We start from the raw sequence: 6,401 nt of genomic DNA, 5'->3' as shown, positions 1-6,401 counted from the left end.
CAAAGTTTTTGTTACTTTTCTTATGTTTATTGCTAGAATTATATCAAAAATACTAAAAAAAAAAAGCAGCATGTTCCGACGATATGCATCATGGTTTACTCTGTCTGTGCATTCTCATCATCTCAGCTGGGTCCTGGCCTCATAGCAGTGTTTTTTTAACTCTTTTTCAACAACAGCCTGTGCCTTTTTGATTGGGAAAATATGATCGGCATATGGGGGAAATTGGGAAAATATGAAACATTACAAAATCACAGAAAAAACACACAAAATCAACAATTCAGTTTTATTATGATGTACCAGCCTTTGCTTTGACTTTACAAAGGTACAATACAGTACTGTATGGCTGCGAAATGAAAATTACAGACAATTTTGTTTTCGTAAAGATTTGTGAAAAATCACAGTCTGAAATGCCTCTAAATCTCAGGTTTGAGACTATTGTTTACATCAAATCGGTGTTATTTATCAACAATACATATTCAATCGTCTTTTAGACAGTAAATTTGTATAGAATTCACATGTCCCGTTTTCTTTTTTTCAGTCCTTTGAAGTCATCAACCAACTTCTCCAGATCTGTAGATTGAAGTTTTACTTCAGTGTGGCAGATCCTCAGCACACCCTCCAGCTGCCGTTGTGAAAGTCGGTTTCTCTTTGGTGTCAGAATATTGTTCATCAGAGAGAAACCTCTTTCCACAACAGCAGTGGATGGTGGGATGAGCATTGCTAGCTCATATAGTTGCTTGACAGAGGGGAAACATTGTTGTAAAACTTGGTCCGTCATGAAGCGGTGTTGTATGTCTTGAAGTTTCAACTTCTCATTCTTCCTGCAAAGACAAAAATAAAAATGGACATCAGCACAATCTGTCAGTGTGTTAATAACTATTAAGAAAATCAGAGAATTATAATGATTGAATTTATCACTACTCAACTGCCAAGTGATCTATTTTTCCTAACTAATAGTTTGATATCATAGTTATCTAGCTAAAGTTTATCTCAATCTGAAATAAACTAGTAGGTAAACACAAAGATTCATTTTTTAAGTTAGTAATTTATTTAGAACACTTAACTTAAGGATTATTTTTAAATAAAATAACTGAATAAATTACTAGTCTATTAGTGCAATTGGCAGTAGATTACCAACAGGAAAATTGAAAACAAAAGGTATCAGATATGGACTACTCTACTAACCTCATCCTGGCTGTGTGACTGTCGGTGTACACATAGTTTGTTGTTATTTTGTAAAAATCCTAGGGATTCATTGTTACAATTTAGACTTACAGACACTTGACTTGTAACTGGCACCATAATGACATTATAAACTTATCAATTAGAGACACTGTAGTACTGACAGTGACCACTGGACTTATTTTGATCTTTTTACTGGGTGATTGGATCGGCTGAGGATCCACGTCATGATCGTTATTGAGCTCATTCCCAACACTGGACTGGTCAGCCTGTTGAACAGGCGATGGAGATTCTTCTACTAGTAATTCAGTTTGTTGTGTCGAATTTTTCAAATTCCAAAGGTCATTTATCCTTGTCAGACCCCTGGCATCTTTTTTGTTGAGCCGTTTGTTGTAATATTTTGAATTATGCGACATTTTCACCCTTGACTCGTACCTGCGTTCACAATCCTATAGACGCTTGACAAATACGTTTACAGATAATGCGATTCAAACTCAAGAGTGACCCTGAACGAAATACCGGAAGTAAAACGCATTGGCGATAACGATCAATCATCAGCGCGCTTTGCAGTCAGATAACAGTAAACACGGAAGTTCTACGATGTTTTCTGAATTTATTACGGCATCTTTTGAGACAAAAAACACTGGGACAAGACAACTGCTAGCAATAAACGACAGACGTACAACTCAATTGGGAAAAATACGATTTTATTTTGGGAAAATACGATTTTATTTTGGGAAAATATGCTACTTTTGAGCTAGGGGAAACAGCCGAAGTTCGGCGGTAGATTCGGCCTAAAAAAAAAACACTGCATAGCAATGACAAACAGAGTCGTTAACAGTAATTAATATAAATTAGTGTTTAAAATTATTTTCAACTATCTTTTCTGGTTACATACAAACTACATGTTATTTAGTATGATCTGCTGTATATATACATCGATAATAATACTTACCATAACACTGAAGAGTTCCACTATCGAGATATAAACATTTAACTCATGAATTATTAGCTCACCTGGTCTGAATTAGGACCAAGGTGAGCTTATGTGATACCTTGGCGTCCAGCGTCTGGTGTCTATCCGTCCGTCAACAATCAACTTCTTCTCAATAACTGCATGTCGAAATTTAACCTGGTAGCATCCTTATGGGGTACTGACTGAAAATTGTACAAATGGCTGGGCTGACCCCCTGGGGGCCTGAGGGGCGGGGCCAATAGGGGTCAATTTGGCTATTTCCATATAAACAACTTCTTCTCTGAAACTTAGAATTGGATAGCACTCATATTACATTGGTAACATCCTTATGGGGTAGGGATTCAAAATTGTACAAATGATGAGGCTGATCCCCTGGGGTTCTGAGGGGTGAGGCCAAAAGAGGCCAATATGGCTTTTTCCTTATGAACAACTTCTTCTCTAAAAAAAAGTATTGGATAGCATTCATAATGCAATGGTAACACCCTTATGGGGTAGGGATTCAAAATTGTACAAATGATGGGGCTGACCCCCTGGGGTCAATTTGGCAATTTCAAATGACTTCTCTGAGTCTAAGCATTGGATAAGACTCATATTGCAATGGTAACATCCTTATTGGGTGGTGATGCAAATTTGTACAATTTGTTGGGCTGCCCCCCCACCACCACCACCTACAAGGGCCTGAGGGGCGGTGCCAAAAGGGTCAATTTGGCTATTTCTTTATATATCCCACTTCTTCTCTCTGAAACTGAGCATTGGATAGCTCTCATATTGCATTGTTGATATCCTTATGATGTGGGGATATGACAAGGATCAGGGAGGTTGATTGAGGTTACCTAATTAAGTACTAAGATATTTCCAAATGTCGGAGCAATATATTTTAAATGAAAATACAAGGAAATGGAATTTATGATATACCTAAAATAATCATTTAAGTTGTTTTTGAATGTCCTATGCAAGAGATCGAGATCGAGCTAGAATATCTTTGACCCAAAGATAAAACTTTGTTTCAAGCATCTGAATTCAGTCATCAAAAACATTTGCGGTTTTAAATTTAATTATATAGATATTAACCTTTTGACCTGGAATATGCTAATGTAAATGGTTATGTTTTATTTTAATCATGACAAAAAAGTAGGACCAATATATTGAAAATCAATACATCAGCTCTTTTTTGGTATCTTGAATTAATATTTTCCTCACTGCAAAACTTAATAATTATGAATGTATTTTGTTGTGATATTGATGTTAGTGTAAGTTTGTGGTGGTATGAGCACAGATTGAATTAGAACCACCATTAGTTATGTAACGTTCCTCTTACTAGAGATACCATCTTTCTGGAACATTAGCCGGAATTTCTCACTACAAATGATACTACGGAGCCCACTATTGACCCCGCACTTCTACACACTCTACACATTATAGCCAATTGTCAGGAACTACAGTTTTTTTTTATCTAGACAGTTTTAGCAATAAATTTAGCATGCTTGGATAGAGAACAGATCTCGATTTGTGATAAATTGTCAACCTCTGGTCAAAACAATAGCATCTCAGTTTAACATGTATATTTCTGAATATCGTGGCTCTGTTGTGAGGAATATGGGGCGTGCTGCTGCCATAGTAACCCTACTAGTATTCTTAGCAGTAAGTATATATATATATAAGTATATATGTAATTTGATGACTTACAGACATAATATCATGAATAGTGACATTCTCATGCTTATATAGGAGTAGGTGAATTGTGACATATTGATGTGCCACATTGTGGTGAGATTTTGATGCCTTTAACAGGAGTAGTAGGTGAATGGTGACCTTTTGATGCTTATAGGATTAGGTAAATGGTGACATTTTGATGCTTATAGGAGTAGGTGAATGGTGACCTTTTGATGCCTGTAACAGGAGTAGGTGAATGGTGACTATTTGATGCCTGTAACAGGAGTAGGTGAATGGTGACCTTTTGATGCCTGTAACAGGAGTAGGTGAATGGTGACCTTTTGATGCCTGTAACAGGAGTAGGTGAATGGTGACTATATGATGCCTTAAACAGGAGTAGGTGAATGGTGACTATTTGATGCCTTTAACAGGAGTAGGTGAATGGTGACCTTTTGATGCCTTTAACAGGAGTAGGTGAATGGTGACCTTTTGATGACTTTAAAAGGAGTAGGTGAATGGTGACCTTTTGTTGTTTTTAACAGGAGTAGGCAAATGGTGAACTTTTGATGCTTTTAACAGGAGTAGGTGAATGGTGACCTTTTGATGTCTTTAACAGGAGTAGGTGAATGGTGGCCTTTTGATGCCTTTAAAAAGAGTAGGTGAATGGTGACCTTCTGTTGTTTTTTAACAGGAGTAGGCAAATGGTGACCTTTTGATGCCTGTAACAGGAATAGTTGAATGGTGACCTTTTGATGCCTTTAACAGGAGTAGTTGAATGGTGACTATATGATGCCTGTAACAGGAGTAGTTGAATGGTGACCTTTTGATGTCTTTAACAGGAGTAGGTGAATGGTGGCCTTTTGATGCCTTTAACAGGAGTAGGTGAATGGTGACCTTTTGATGACTTTAAAAGGAGTAGGTGAATGGTGACCTTTTGTTGTTTTTAACAGGAGTAGGCAAATGGTGAACTTTTGATGCCTTTAACAGGAGTAGGTGAATGGTGAACTTTTGATGCCTGTAACAGGAGTAGGTGAATGGTGACATTTTGATGTCTTTAACAGGAGTAGGTGAATGGTGACCTTTTGTTGATGCCCTCTTACTGGAGTTAGGTGGATTGGGGATGTCCTGTTGAGGATTGCGGCCTTTTATCATTCTTTTTATACTGTTGTAGTATGAAAAGAGGTTAACCGGTGTATATAGTTTGGTGTTATATGTAGGAAAGAATATACTAGAATTAAAATCACATCTGAAAGGCACAAGTGAGGATATTGTTAGGATTGGAGTTCAAAATGTAACATAATACATTTAAATAGCAAAAAATTAAGTACAATGCAATCCTTTAAGTGATCAAATAGCTATAAACATCTAAAAATGAAATTTGTAAAGTAATAAATATTGTGGACACAAATAATGTGATGACTAATAGAACTTATCTTTGGAGGATCTAGTTGTTTATATTTGTGTTTGGGATACAAAGACTGACGATTTTGGCGTAGGTTTGCCATAAGATGAGGAGGTATGGCAGTGGAAAACTATAAGAGATTAGATAAAATGACTTGCAAGTCCTCCCCCTCTAACCTCACGACCCGATAGTCACCCTCATCGTTCCTTCACCGGAGGTAATAAAGATGTAGTCTAACTCATCAAAATGAAAATCAATATTGCAATTATAGTGGATCATATAAAAATTAAGGTATGTTTGTTCAAATCCTGTTAAATAGCATGAGAACCACACAAATGCTATTGTGTTGGCCGGTCTATTTAATTGGGTTTATGTCTTATTTCGAACTTGTGCAAATGATTTACTGGAGTTAACTTATAAAGTCGATGGTGTTCTTAATGGGCATTTAAATACATATGCGTGGGATTTCATGTAGCCACCCAGGTGTAATTTATTATATAGGTCTTATATAATGAAACGTCACGTTGTAGTGCGTCAGGTTGGCGTCGATCTGTGTGGTATATTTATGCAAAATGTCCTAGCCTACTCCCTTTGACCTCCTTAACCCTTTAAAAAAACCCGAATGAGTGTATTGACATCATTAATAGGTGTGAAACGAACAATTTGTGGTAAGGCCCATCATTTTTTTTATAAACGAGTTAGGTACTCAGAGCACCTCTGGGGACAGATGGGCGGGCTCAGAAGGGGGAAAGCTTTGATAAAATTTGGATTTAAAAGATCCTAAAACTCCTACTCCTCCTCTCTCCTCCAAACCCTTGAGTTGGATTACATACAATTTTCGGTGTAATACTATCATTGGAGAAGGACAATCATATTTTTGATATAAACGATGCTGGGTCCTGACCGTCCCCCATGGGGACAGAGGGGTGGAGCTCAGTAAGGGGCAATTATGAAAAAATTTGGCGTTTTAAATGCTTACTTCTCCTAAACCCTTGAGTGAATAACAACCATAATTGGTGTGAAACATCAAAAGACAAGTCAATTGGTGAAGACAATCATATCTTATATTAATGAGACAGATTTGACTCTAAGTGACAAAGGGATGGGGCTCAGAAGGGAAAATTTTGATAAAAGTTTGCTTTAAAATCCTAATCCTCATTAACCCATGAGTGGATCACAACCATATTT

The 6,401-nt window shown here is 36.9% G+C and overlaps 1 long non-coding RNA gene across 1 annotated transcript; it reads right to left on the bottom strand.

Annotated features, from left to right (window-relative positions):
* Positions 1 to 264: 264 nt before the first annotated feature.
* On the bottom strand, positions 265 to 1,838 carry LOC138326984 (uncharacterized). The gene is made up of 2 exons (XR_011209012.1): positions 1,186 to 1,838; positions 265 to 821 (listed from the first exon to the last, which is right to left on the bottom strand). It is a non-coding gene; the product is annotated as an uncharacterized lncRNA (long non-coding RNA).
* Positions 1,839 to 6,401: the final 4,563 nt, after the last annotated feature.

Source organism: Argopecten irradians, chromosome 7 (genome assembly GCF_041381155.1).
Source record: "Argopecten irradians isolate NY chromosome 7, Ai_NY, whole genome shotgun sequence".
Lineage (NCBI taxonomy): Eukaryota > Metazoa > Mollusca > Bivalvia > Pectinida > Pectinidae > Argopecten > Argopecten irradians.
The sequence above is the reverse complement of the archived record's forward strand: the minus strand, read 5'-3'. Positions and strand labels throughout refer to the sequence as shown.